This window comes from Drosophila sechellia, chromosome 3L, assembly GCF_004382195.2.
Source record: "Drosophila sechellia strain sech25 chromosome 3L, ASM438219v1, whole genome shotgun sequence".
NCBI classification, from domain to species: domain Eukaryota; kingdom Metazoa; phylum Arthropoda; class Insecta; order Diptera; family Drosophilidae; genus Drosophila; species Drosophila sechellia.
The window spans coordinates 472,449-485,786 of NC_045951.1; the positions used below are offsets into that span (position 1 = coordinate 472,449).

Consider the following 13,338-nt stretch of genomic DNA (forward strand, 5'->3'; position numbering starts at 1 on the left):
CACACACTGATGTGGTGTGGTCCTCTCCAGCATACAGCATCCACACATCATATTGTTGTATATATCATGTTTTTGTTTTGCCTCCGCCTCGGTCTCGGGGTCTCTCCCTCTCTCTAGAGAGTCGTGAACACCTGAGTTCTCTTCCTCGCTCGGGGCATTCTCTGGAGAATTCGGTGGAGCAACTCTCAACACGCCAGCGGTGATATTGTGTTCTGTGGATGGTGTGTGATGTTGTTGAGGGCGCGATAAGACGGTCTACTGGGGGAGTCATTTGCTCCCATTATGGGGAGGTCCATTTCTGAATCTACTGAAGCACAGAAAGGAAAATGTTGGATTTCAAGGATAGGTCAGGAATATAGAGAAGGAAAATTGAATAATTGCATGCAACGAATAAAATATTTTTGAATTCGAACGTATCTAGTAAATTCGTATTTTTACAGTTCTATCTAGTTCTTCGTTCAGCAATTGCATTACAATTGATGTCCACTATAAATTGTAACCATAAAACTTACTTGTATAGGGCACAATAAACATGTCTGCCAAATCTGCCCATTCCACCAACCTGACCTGTTCCCACAAAACATTTATGATTATTTCCATTACATTATTCCCATTCTCATTCCCATAGTCATTTCCCCAGATGGCGGAAACGGAGGGCTTAGAAGAGGAAGGGCTGACAACTTAGTTAAATAAGGCGCCACCTGTCAAGTGATTTTCAATAAAATAAATTCGTGATTACACGACAATATCGAAACGAAAAATCCAAGAGATCAGCACAACAATAACAAAAGACTCCCACGGGGAATGCTGCTGCCCGTTTGGCCTCCAGTCCTCCCCCACTCCCAACTCCCCAGTTCTACCTTCCCGGCCCATCACACACGACTTGGACTTCAGGTTGCGAATCCTTGGCACACACTCACATCCCCAAGCAGACGGAGCCTCCACTTCTGAATCGCAGTCGTGCAGGGTCAACGTCAATACTGAATGTTGTCGCCGTTCCAACTGTCCGTCCAACGGAGCGTCCGTCTGTCGTTGAGTCCGTCCGTCCGTCTGTCTCGGTGTCTTGGCTTGTTTACAGTGTGCAAAAATCATTTAGACAAGTTGACAAAAGCTCGTTTGGAACGTGAGTAACATGAGTTGGACCCGAGACCGGAGATTCGAACTGGGGACTCGAGACCTGAGGCTGCTGCCTTGGCTGCCTTCGGAATTGGTTCTGCCCGTCCGTCGGTTGCCGTTTTCTGCGGCTGTTTGGGCTTTTGGAGCTTCTCAAGTATCTGAGGTCTTAATTCTAAACATGGCAAATGTGCTTAGAGCGTGCTGCTTAGCTGCTGCTTTGCTACTTTGCTTCTACTTTGGCCTGTGGCGGCGAATAAAATAAAATGAGGCCTTGCCCCAGCCGACTGACCTTTGGCTGTAATGAGAATGCTATCCCAGTTACGTATTTTGTGAATGTTTCAGCCTATACTGGGTTTAATGGTGGGTGTGATAACAATGATTGCAGAAGAGTCTTGAGTTAGGGAACTGGAATCAAATGAAAAAATATGGACAAAAAATCACTTAACCCGCAAAAAAGAACATGGTACATTTGATCCATCTGGCTTGGATAGCAATCAGATAAATATATCTATAATAAATAATTAAAAACATATTTAGCGTCGTGCTTCTTTGTTTCACCTGAACTTAACACGAAGTAAGATTTAATGACCCGACCGCGAAGAAAGTCCAAAAACCATACAAAAAAGTGCGAGTCACGAATTTGCCATGTTGTTGCCTTATATAAGACCTCGTACACCATCTACCTGTCAGGATATCGACAGAGGCTTCAAGTCGGGAATATGTGCTAAAAAGTACACAAAACTTGAGCCGGAGATGGAGGTGGGGCATACTTGCCGTCGTCCTGCGGCACGTGATGTGCATAAGAGAATGAACCAGGATGCCAGGATGCCAGGATACGCCGAGCATTTTCGTCAGGATTACACTTCTCACTCTTGGAATGAGTATTGATTTTTTCGGGCGAAAGTTTACTGAAACTTCTAGTGATTCTAATTTGTAAAGTTTAAAGTAGAAACTATGCATCGATTGATTTATACCCTTGGCTTGACAGGTTTATCAGCCGATCGGGGAATGTGGCAAAGACCTTCTGGGTCTGGGACGGATCGTATCGGATCCGTTTGATTGATTCGCTGAAAGTGCGACGAATGGAAATTACGAAAATCCAAGCAAAACAAACAAATAAATCGAGGCGAGCGATCCACACTGATCCACCGATCCAAACGGTTTTGAGGGGTACGTGTTCGTCATATTAAAGGCCCGCTTTAACTGAGGGTTGGGCTTGGGATTACACTCGGAAAAACGTTAAAAATATTATACATTTATAACATTTGAGGTTGGGGAAAACAAAAAGTATTCCTTAATTGAATAGTATTAACAAGTTAAAAAGAGAAGAGTTGGAAACGTTTAAGTGAGAGGAAAAGTACCTCGAAGTCTATAAATATTGAAGCATGCTTTGATTAAAGATCGTTTCTAGAAGTGCATGTATGACTTTGGCTTAAACCTACAAATTGTTGTGAACGCAGGTTTGTTTTTCGATGCCTCTCTTATTTTGGCAGTTGCTGCCGTGCATTTAAATAGCACACCTGCTGAAGACCCTGGGACTCCACCAATTTCGTAGAATTTGTCGATATTTATGAGCCTCTGTTGCCGACCTGTGATTTCTTGGATTTGCATAACTGGGTCTCGGTACAGCCCGTACATGCTTAATTTCTCCCGAAAAAAAAAAATAATAATAAAAATGTCCACAAATGAAACAACTTTCGACGCCCCCGATTTTGGAGAAAGAGCAGAGGGGCCAAGTCCATCCTGGTCACTTTTAGGGGATGATATCCGCCGGCGGAAGTGGCAAAGTCGAAAGGGAAGCCGGCTTGGAGATGGAGTTTCTTTGATATTGATTTTTCCGGGACCCACTCTCATCTGGAAGACGTGACTGGAATGGTCAGTTTCCCTTCGCTATTCCTACCGAACTGGGACTTCATCTTGAGGCCGCACTGTATACAAAAGTCGCACCTGGAACGTGTGAACAGTTTTTAGCAATTAACTGACAACTGATGATGGCAAGCCCAGGAAGAGGAGGCTGTCCCCCACTCCTCCCTCCCATTCCCAGTACCATGCGGCATGCGGCACGCGGCGTCATGCAGTCTGGCCTGGCTGAAAAGTGTGGAAGGGGACTGGAGTGGCGTGCCCCAAACATTCATCCTAATTGGCGTTCAATCTCCGACTGCCTTCGATTTGCATGCACACGCGATGTCCGCTGGCCAAACTCGAACCGAAACTACCAGTCAAAGTGGATGCGGCAGTCGGTAGCCACGTTCTCACATTCCAATTTGGACCAGCTATTATGGCACAGTGGGCGCACAATGCCTGCATGGTTGCAAAATAGCTATTCATTTCAATTTTGTCTTGTGCAATCAACAATAGTTTTTTTTGCCCAAGTTTCATTTTATCAGATCAGATCAAATATAAGGTCTTTAAAAATATATTCCGTGCAGCATAAGATATAGTTCCACAGTTGCGGATCAACCCATGTGTTTGCTCAACTAATTAACATTTTTAATGGCGAATCCTTGTAAGAAAATCTTGGAATCGAGGGAGTGGAAAAGTGGTTGGAGGGGGAACTCTTGCGTTATTTGTATTTAAAGGATTTGCCTGAGCTGTGGGCAATGTCAAATGTTTTTGTTTAATTTAGATCCACAGCGGCTGATAATTTATGCCGCCGCAGCTTTCGGCTGAAAAGTGAAAAAGGAGAGCGATGGAAATACATAGCAGTGTCTTTTGCCGGCGTTTTTGATTTTGGGATGTCAAACTCCAGAGCTCTAAGCTCTCGTCAGATTTCAATCGGGTTGCAGTGGAAGGAATCGCGACGACCGTTAGATAATATCAGTTTTGGGTTTTGTAATAGAGAAATAATTCATGTGGGCAAGGAAACTGTTTGGACAGCCCTTGACTTATCGCCAGACACTATCCCAAGTGTTTCTGTGTGGGTCTTATCCTTCGGGTCCCAGGGTGTCCTTGGCAGGTCTTTACCGTTACACTCACTTTCTAAGGAAAGGATCGGAGCCCAATAATGTCATAAATTTCATAAAGTGTCAAAAGGAACACCTGAATTCCTTTCAAGGACATGCCTTCTACCTCACTTTTACTGTTTTAGGCAGTTCCTTTTTCGAATGTATAGATTGGGATAGGGGCGTTTGGCCTGTTTTATCGAGTTATGCAATCACAACTGTGAGAACAAGTAAAACATTATGGTTTTTCATAACCATAAAATTACAAACCGTTATCAGGTTGGATAATATATCAAGATAAATTTATAATGGGGAAACTTTTGATACTTGAAAACTTACTAAATATAGTTAGTTTCACTTTTGAGGAATGCAATAACTATCGATTTCCGATGAAATTAATTCTGTAAAGGGTTCAATGAACCAACCCCACGAAAATCGCCGCAAATTCCGACCGGACTCTCTCTTACTTGTACCTGTTAATAATTCATGAAAATTTTTATCGCTGGCCGCAAATAAATTGAGCTTTGCCGCCCCAGCAATACCCATTTTGGTTTTACGATCGATCGAAATTCCCAGTTCGAACATTCCCAACTTCCTTGCTGACCAGTTCGATTCGGTTCGTCAGCATCGTCATCGTCATCATCGCACGGTCATCAAGTGTGGATTGTCCTTAAAATAAACCCCTCTCATGAGGCGGAGGTGTCTTCATCCCTGTCCACATATCCACATATGCGAGCATTTGGCCCGCTCGATATTGAGGAATTCCTTGGACCGGAGCAAATGTATGCAGCTTTAATTATATGTATAGAGTGGATTTGCAATCGCAGTCGGAATTCTAAAACAATTTAAGGAAACGAGCCGCTGGCGAAACAAATTGAGTTATTAAAATTAAATCACTCAAGATTCCTGCAATTTTTCGTGTCAAACGGGTTTCGCTTGTTGAGTTCTAGAAGGGGTTAAGGCGGACGAGGGGCTTGGGGGAGGCTTCTGACTGGGGGAGTGGCGCCTTGTTAATTAAAATGCAATCAGCGTTACGAATACTAATGAAATAATCTGTAGCTCAGAGTTTCTGTTTCTACTTACTGAAACATAACTCAATTTGTCAAACATTTGTACAATCACAAGAGAGGAAATTCGGGGAGGTGTAGACAATCACGGCCAATGTTTCAATGAAAGGGGTGATAATTCAAATTAAATATTAAATTAATTAATAAAAGCTCTTTTTTTTATACAATTGCCACACTGCTAAAGAAATCTGTACAATGATGAAAGGACGCTAAACCTTTTCATCACTCCTGGCAAAGTTCCTGGTGCTGCCAATGCTTCATTAAGTTTTGGATACAGCCTAAGGGAAAGATGCGTATTACCTTCGCTTGTCTGCACGCAGGATTTGGCCTGAGGGATTCACGGGGGTTAAGGGTCAAGTCCGGTGCCCAATGAAATGGAAATCGAATTTCCGGGGCGGCTTTAACTGGCGATAATCTGGCTAATCTTTAATAAAAATACAAAATCAGAGCTCGTTTTTTCTTGATATGAAAAAGCCTAACTTTGCGAGATTTAAATTGAAACTAACTTGATTTGGCTTGAAGAAATAGAGCATAATTTAAGTTTTAACTATTGTTTTGAACTTGCAAATCCCCTTTCCAAGTACCTACTGGTTTTTGACTCTCCGGCACGATTTCCATATTACGCAAACAATTTGCAAGAAGTTTTCGGGGCAATAAAATTAATCTAGCATCTAAATGAGCCATCTCCACGACATGGTCGAGTGACTTCTGCCCCGGATTCTGTTTTCTGTTGACCATCCCAAGAGAGTCCGAAACCGCAGAAAGACAGAAGCCAACCAATCTTGGAGGGAGATGGCAGCCGGAGATTTGCGATTTGCTTTTGAATTCGGACATAAATAAAGCGGCGACAAAGATTGCGGCAGTTTAAATTAATTATTTAGCAAGCTGGAAAATTATTCTAGTAGCTTGTGCGATTTATCAGCGTGTTATGTATTATGTATGCTAATGCTAACATTATTCCGGGGTCATCTTAGCGCTTTCCCTTCGTCCTCTGACCACCCTTTGTGTCCTGGGAGCTACTCCTTCGCTTAATTCCTCTTCCTTTTGCCTTTTCGTGTGTCACGCATTTCAAAGCTGCTGAAAGTTTGATGCCACTTTATGATGCCCATGTCCCTTTAGAGTTTTCCTACTTAGCCAAGCATGTTTTCTAATTGAAAGATGCCACCAGCATGTGCGACTGCCAACGAAAGTAGTTTGACTTTCATTAGCTAAAAAGTTTTTCATGCCTACTTAAACACAGAGCAAGTAGATGCTGGGGTTAATAGTTTTAAAGCTTTTAGTTTTCCTTCGGCGGAATGGGAAAAATGTGTATTTAATATAGCCCAAGATGCATATATGCATGTATATCATATACCTTAAACTGGCCTTGCCATTTGTCTCTCGTTTCCATTATCGGCATATGCTGCAAACTATTTATCCACCGAAATCTATCTATCTTCCTCCACATATCTAATCTATAAAACTGGAACAGCCGTTACCCGTAGCCACAAAGGAACAAGCCGATTACACAAACCCAAACAGCAACTCTAAAAAAAAAAACAAAAAATATACAACCAAAAACAGCCGGAAGTTGGTGTGAAATATTATGCGAATTTGTTGTCGTGGGTTGTCATGTCCCCTGGCCAAATAGCTACCCTTCCTCCGCAGAGTTGCCACCCTCTGAGATTTGCTTTTATGTTTTACAGAAATTTTAAAATGTTTTCACGGTGGCTTCGGGCGAATGTCAATAAACAGCAACTGTCACCAATTTCCAACTGGCACTTCCCCAGATTTTGCCGATTCCTCGCTGTTTTGACAATAAGTGCTAGAAAATACACGCGAGTGTGCGAAATTGTCGGAGATTTATCAAATCGCGAATAGAACTTATCACATCCTGTTCTGCAATTTCATGGTGCATTATTGGAGTGCCTGCGATTCGCAATTTTAAAATGCGAAATTTCATTTAAATAAAACAGCGATTTGTCTGCAGACCCCGCGGGATACGTTAATTCCATGTTATGTGATTATTAGCAGTTACCGAGCTAAGTAGATTAATTCGGTGTCATTTAGCCAGGAGTTTCATTAAAATGCCTGCGATGTGGATGTTAAGTTCCTCAACCCATCTGTATTGAAAAGTGTATCTGTATCGACTTCCACGTGAACAAGCAGTGTGGAAAATACGTTTGTAAGTGCACTGACAATTGTAATTATTTGGTTGACGTCGTGGAAATTACGTGAAATGTTGTTAAAAATATTTTAACAGCTAAAGTTGGGACATAAACGAACTCGAGAAACGAAATTTCTGATTTGCCTGCCCAAGAAGGCCATAAAAGGCGAGCGAGACGGCAATAGAGTCGTAATGATTTCCCATTTGAGATAAGGTGGGGCATCAGGTAACTCCCCCCACTCCCCACTCCCCCCTCCCACTACCACTCCCACTACTTCTGTGCGCCATTAAAACCCTAACCTAAAACTGGATCCGACCCGATCGAGACTGAAAACTGCTCTCGTTTCGTTTTTAGATCTGGCCTGAATTTGTTTCGGTTTTGTTTCTCGGCAGCGGAGAATTAACAAATTTTATGGCCCCTCGATGTGACGAGCAAGGCAAATTGGGTTTGGGAACAGATCGGAGATATATACTATATGCACAGTGTCTGGCTGAGTGTGCCAATATAAGCCAATTGAAGCGGTTAATGGAGCCATCTGGCCAAGTAGATGGTATCTTGTTGTTTTTGGCACCGCCAAAATACGTTTGTAGCCGACCGTTGGGAAAACCCCAAATTGTTTGTACTATTACAAAAGATTGGTCGAAGTAACGCAGGTTGACCAGGGGAATTTAATCATACATTAATAACAGCAGCTTAATACATAGTTTTTGTTTTCTCTAAATGCGAAATGTTGGCATCTCGGGGTTGATTTACGGCTTTTCTTTGGGCATAACGCACTCCGCACTTTGATGTCTTGTGACCATCTAACGCTCATCTGCATATCAGCGAATCAATTCCTGGTTGATCGTATCGCCCCAAAAGCCCCGTTCCCTGCCCCCAGAGAACTTTTGAGTCCGCCGCCGACTCCCGAGTGCAGTGCCATAACTTGCAGGCGGAGTGACTGGCTGCTACTTCAGAAGACGCTGCCTTATGAAAAAATACGAAGTATTAAAATCATAAATCCAATTGGAAATGCGCGTCACGTGCGGAGAACGTTAGTCTCTGCCAAAGGAGCTGCCGACGCCGCTGTTCGTTGACTTCAACTGCTCCGTCTCTGTCTCCGGCTGCATCCAGTGGATGTGTATCCACGTCGCGCATGGAGTACGCCGCGTCCGCCCCCTCCCGACTTTAATTCCTCCGGCTGATTTTACTTAAAGAGATTAACTTCTAGGCTCTATGGAAATGCCCATCATAGTTCGCTTTTCCCGTGAAATATTCATGATCCCAACACGGGCAGCTCAGGGCCATAAAACAATAAAAGTTGAAGCAACCGGAGGCCATAAAAATATTTAATGCAAAAGGAATTGTCATGAAGCCCTGGCTCAAACAAACAAATAAGTCTCCACAGACATATGAGGGAAAAGCTGCCATAAATTCACCGCTCCGTCCTCCTCAATTATGCAACGGAATGTTTTATGTTCTCCGACTGTGCGAATCCGCTGCCGCCTCCTGTGCCCCAAGTGCAGGAGGACTCCTGGCGGCCAGGACATGCGTGGCTCCCACGGCGCGGAGTTACTTTAGTTGATTAGTGTCGAGTGGCTGATGAATAAGTAACAAACAAATTATCACTCAGAGGCTGGCGGCTTAAAGGTGAGCGGAGTTTCAGTGGCGTTTCCCTTCATTCGTGGCATTTGCATAAACCTTTTCCCCACCTCAGCGGCCAACTGTTTGATCCGCAGACAAATTACCGTCGAAGTACAGAAACCCAAAAAAAAGGGGAAAATCAACCTCAATACAAAGTAAACAGCCGAATATTCAAATGAAGATCTCGGCTACGCTGTCTACATATTAAAAAGTACACAAAACATGGAAATCTTTGCCAGTCCTCAAACAGAAATACATAATTGGAAATGGGAACGGTTCATTGCAAGTGGCAGGGAAATGGGTTACGTGCAAGAGAAATTGTACACTTCAGATAAGATAAGCTGGGCTGCTGATAGCTACATATTTAATCAGGAAATCCAATCAAAGTGTTTTAAAGTGGACAATGCAGTTATTTTAGCTCTGATAAAATGCGAGTTTGAAATTCTAGAAATTATGCTTTCTAAAATACCAAAAAACGGACCCAAAACTTATTTATTGCCACTCAATGAACGCTTCCGAACAGTGTGAACTTCATAGATATCTTTTGTTCAAAATGGCAAAAGTTCCCATGCACGGGAACAGAGGCATCGGACGCAACAGCCGCAGCAGAGGCAACAGAGGCAACAGAGGCAACATCTACAGCAGCAACGTCAACAACAGCAGCAACATTGACGGCAGCAACATGGACGCAGTAATCAGTCACATCGAGCATCGACTTTCCAAGTGAATGGGCGGGACGTGACTGAGCTGGGCATATAGATGGATAGGATATATGTACGTACGTACGTACGGATGGGTCCCAGTATATAGGGGCATACATAAGTGCTGCATATACATACATACATATATGTATAGTGTCCCTCTCTACTGCAGAGGCATTTGTATTCTATTTGCTTATGTAAACATGGCTCCAACTCAACTCCAGCCCCCCTTGTGCTCCCTCCCTGTCTTTCTGCTCCCTGCTTACTTATTTACTTTTGTCTTCTCTAGCCCCGTCTCCCTCGCTCCAACTGCTTCGGTCTCTGTCTGTTTGTGTGTTTGGATTTTTTCCTCGGTTTGAAATGTGACTGAAATTTTAATGCCAAAATTTTTGTTTGCCCTCTCTATCTGTCCCTCAATTTCTGTCTCTTTCATTTGCATTCCATGTTTAGTGATAACAGGAAGGGGGCGGTGGGCTAAGGGCGGAGGGCGTGGCAAGGAGGGGCAATAAAGACGAGGCATGTGTGGATTTATTATGCTGATTTTATGCGTTGTCGCTTTTAATAATAAAGAAAAAAATGTATTAATGATTAATAAAAAGAATCCGAGGAGGAGTCAATGGCGTGAGTCACAATCGAAATTATGACGGGCGAAATCGAAGTCGCATACTTTACAAAGTAAGTTACGCATTGCGAGCTTCAATACTGGTATAAACCCTTAATGGCAACTATTTCAGTAGCCAATTAAAATGTATACTAAAATATCATGATAATTGAGTCATTATCACGTTTACAGCGCGCGCACTATAAATATCTATTGGCGGTGTTAAAATAATTGCATTCCTTTTAGAAAATACCGATTAAATGAAAATCACGAATATCAATGGTGCTAAGAACCAATGTAATTTGATATAATACTTATGGAAAAAATCTATAATTTAGTTTAATGATACTATTAAACCTAAACGATATTTACACTGTAAGACATTCATTTATTATAACAAATAAAATTGTTATATTTACTAAACATCAAATAACCTATTCCATCAGTACTCCACATCATTTCAATTTCATGCATACCAAATGGGAAATCAGAAACATTTATCCTACATTTCAATGAAAATGTTTGAAAGGAAAGTGGAACTTTGAAAAATTTGCAGGCCACTTTTCATCGAGTTTTTCTTTGTAGTGCCTTTGCATTTTGCGGAGCTAGAGAAATGTGAAAACATTTGTAATTTGCATCTCAAGTTTGTTACCCCATCTTCGAAGTCACTCCCTGGGAAACGGAACTTTTTAATGAGATTTAATGGCGCCAGTGGGAAAATTCCGGGAGCCGAGAGCAGTAAGTGGGCATTAAATCATTCGGCCACCGCGGATAAGCAGACTTGGAGACCTGGAAAAGTGGCTAAGGGAGGTGGTTAGGTATCGGGTTACATGACCGGAACATAAATCTCTCCCTCAGCGATAGCCGAAAAGTATTCAAAATGAATTATTAAACTGGAGCACGAGCACAAGCCCACAAACCCCACTGAAGAGGCGGATTCGAGGAGATTCATCATTCCATAATTAGACCCCCTCTCAAAAGCCACCCATGTGGAGCAGCACATGACAGCAGAAAGTTGCGGACTTTCGGCTCTTTTGACCGAATTTCTGTGGTCGCAAGTGTTAATAATGGCGTTTGATCCGTAGTCCCTGGCCCCCAAACTGGGCTTATCCTCTGCGGTAAATGAAATTAAATTGTCCTTTTTCATTTTGATGCATATCAGTGTGGTGTGGTGGGATGGGGGTGGAGAGGGGGATTGGTGGAGAGAGCAGGACAATAAATTAATATTAGCACAGGGCAGGAGCCACAACAACCCCCCGGAACGAATAAACTAATAAAGCATATGGACAGGACGTCGGAAGATGTTACATGTGTGGAGGTGGATTGCGCAAGATGGGAACTAGAAGGACGAGGTCCTGCGGCAGGATGGGTGTGCGTGAAGTTCGACTGGTGTCAGTTTGCTGTCAGTGGCAAGGGGATGGGCATGTGGATATGGATGTGGATGTGGATGCGGGAGCAAGTGGGTGGATGGGTGGTTGGGTGGTTGGCTGGCACACATCAGTGTCAATCAATTTGTGCAAACAGCAATGAGCGGAGGATGATGAGCGGAAACCTGCACCAGCGACTAATTGAGGAATCAACAGGAGGATGACCCGAAATTAGTGGCATAAGCAAGTGTGCGAAAATAATGAAATTAACCTTGATCTTTGGCCTTAATATAGGCAAAAGTTGGGCACACCGAATGTGGTGATAAGTGTTACTTAGTTCAGCGTTTGCAACATTTTTAAAATGCATCCCTTATGATTTCGGTATTTTCTTCATTTCGAGGATATACAGCAAAAATATTGCCTGAATTTAGCCATAATTGGCTGACGGGATGGTCGGCGGTTTGGGTAATTGTGGCCATTCAGAGAACAAGCACACACAAGCATAAATACACATATATACATGGGGGACTTAATGACGCACACCCACACACGCGCCCAGATAATCACTGACCCTTCTCCTTGCCACCCCCTGCCCCTCGCATCATTTAAAAGGCTTTTGTCGAGAGACAAGTTCATGCATTATTCATTGCACGGCCCCACGCATTTTTCCTCATTTTCCTGTTGTTGTTTTTCCCCGAAAAACGCCGCTCAGCAAGTGAAAATTTAATAAAGAGAAATTTCTTCTTGCTAACGAACTTCCTGTTCTTCAATAAATACGAAGGCAAAGGTCTGAGGATTCGGCGAGGCGGTTGGAGAAAGGCAGGCTTAACTCACCAAATTTATTTCGCTTTCCTCGCTGTTTCCTATTTCTGAATTAAATACATTTCGAATGAGTTTGACCAGTTCTTGATTCAGTCAATATCATTCAGTCACATTTGGATGGATGTTTTTTTTTGTTCATAGTTTGACCCATTGACCATCGATTTATTAATGTTGTACTCAAATTCTTCAGCTATGCCATAAATTGCTCAAGATAGCACAGCAAACCATTCCTGTAAACATTAAAATGCTTATTGAGATAGACATTTCCGAAGCATTTTGTATAAATGTCCTTACGTATAAGGACCAGTCTTTACCTTTGTTGCCACTGCGCTTTTCCCACATGAACAGTTCCCATTCCAACTGGGCCGTTTGCGATGATTCTTATTGGCACTTGGCCACATTTTCTGCATTCTGATGTCCTTGCTGACTCCTGGCTGCTCCTTGATGCGATTCCTATCACCGCTGCGCTGACTGTGTGGAAAAAAGAAGAAAGAGCTAAGCAGACCGAAGAAAAACAATTTTCGCAACAAAGCGCAGGAAAAGCCAGCCAAGTGTCGAATGATGTCGCAAATGGAAACACGTGCAGGACACACACAGTTTCCACAGCTCTACCTTTGCCACCCCCACCCTTGCGACCGCTTTTCCATTTTCCCACTTTTCCCACTCCCCCTTTTCCGACTCTAACTCGCCATTCAGGGTTGCATTTAGAGACGGTCTAAATTTGTTGGGTGCCAACATTAATTTTATGTTTGTTAATTTCTTTTATTTTTCCAGCACTTTTTATGCCAATTCCTCGACAATTTCATGGACATTTGCATATTGTGTACCTTCTTCGACCCTTCGGAAAATTCCAAGGCGTTTCGCGTAGGACTAGAAAAAATGAGACTAACAATTGTTCGAGAAATTAAAACGGGGAAAAATTGCGTTAAATTTATCGTCTGTAAACAGGCCG

General features: G+C 42.8%; 1 long non-coding RNA gene across 2 annotated transcripts in view; it reads left to right on the forward strand.

Moving 5' to 3' along the window:
- LOC116800947 overlaps positions 1-13,338 on the forward strand; it is a 97,403-nt gene that overhangs the window by 65,266 nt on the left and 18,799 nt on the right. The gene's annotated exons all lie outside the window — the stretch shown is intronic.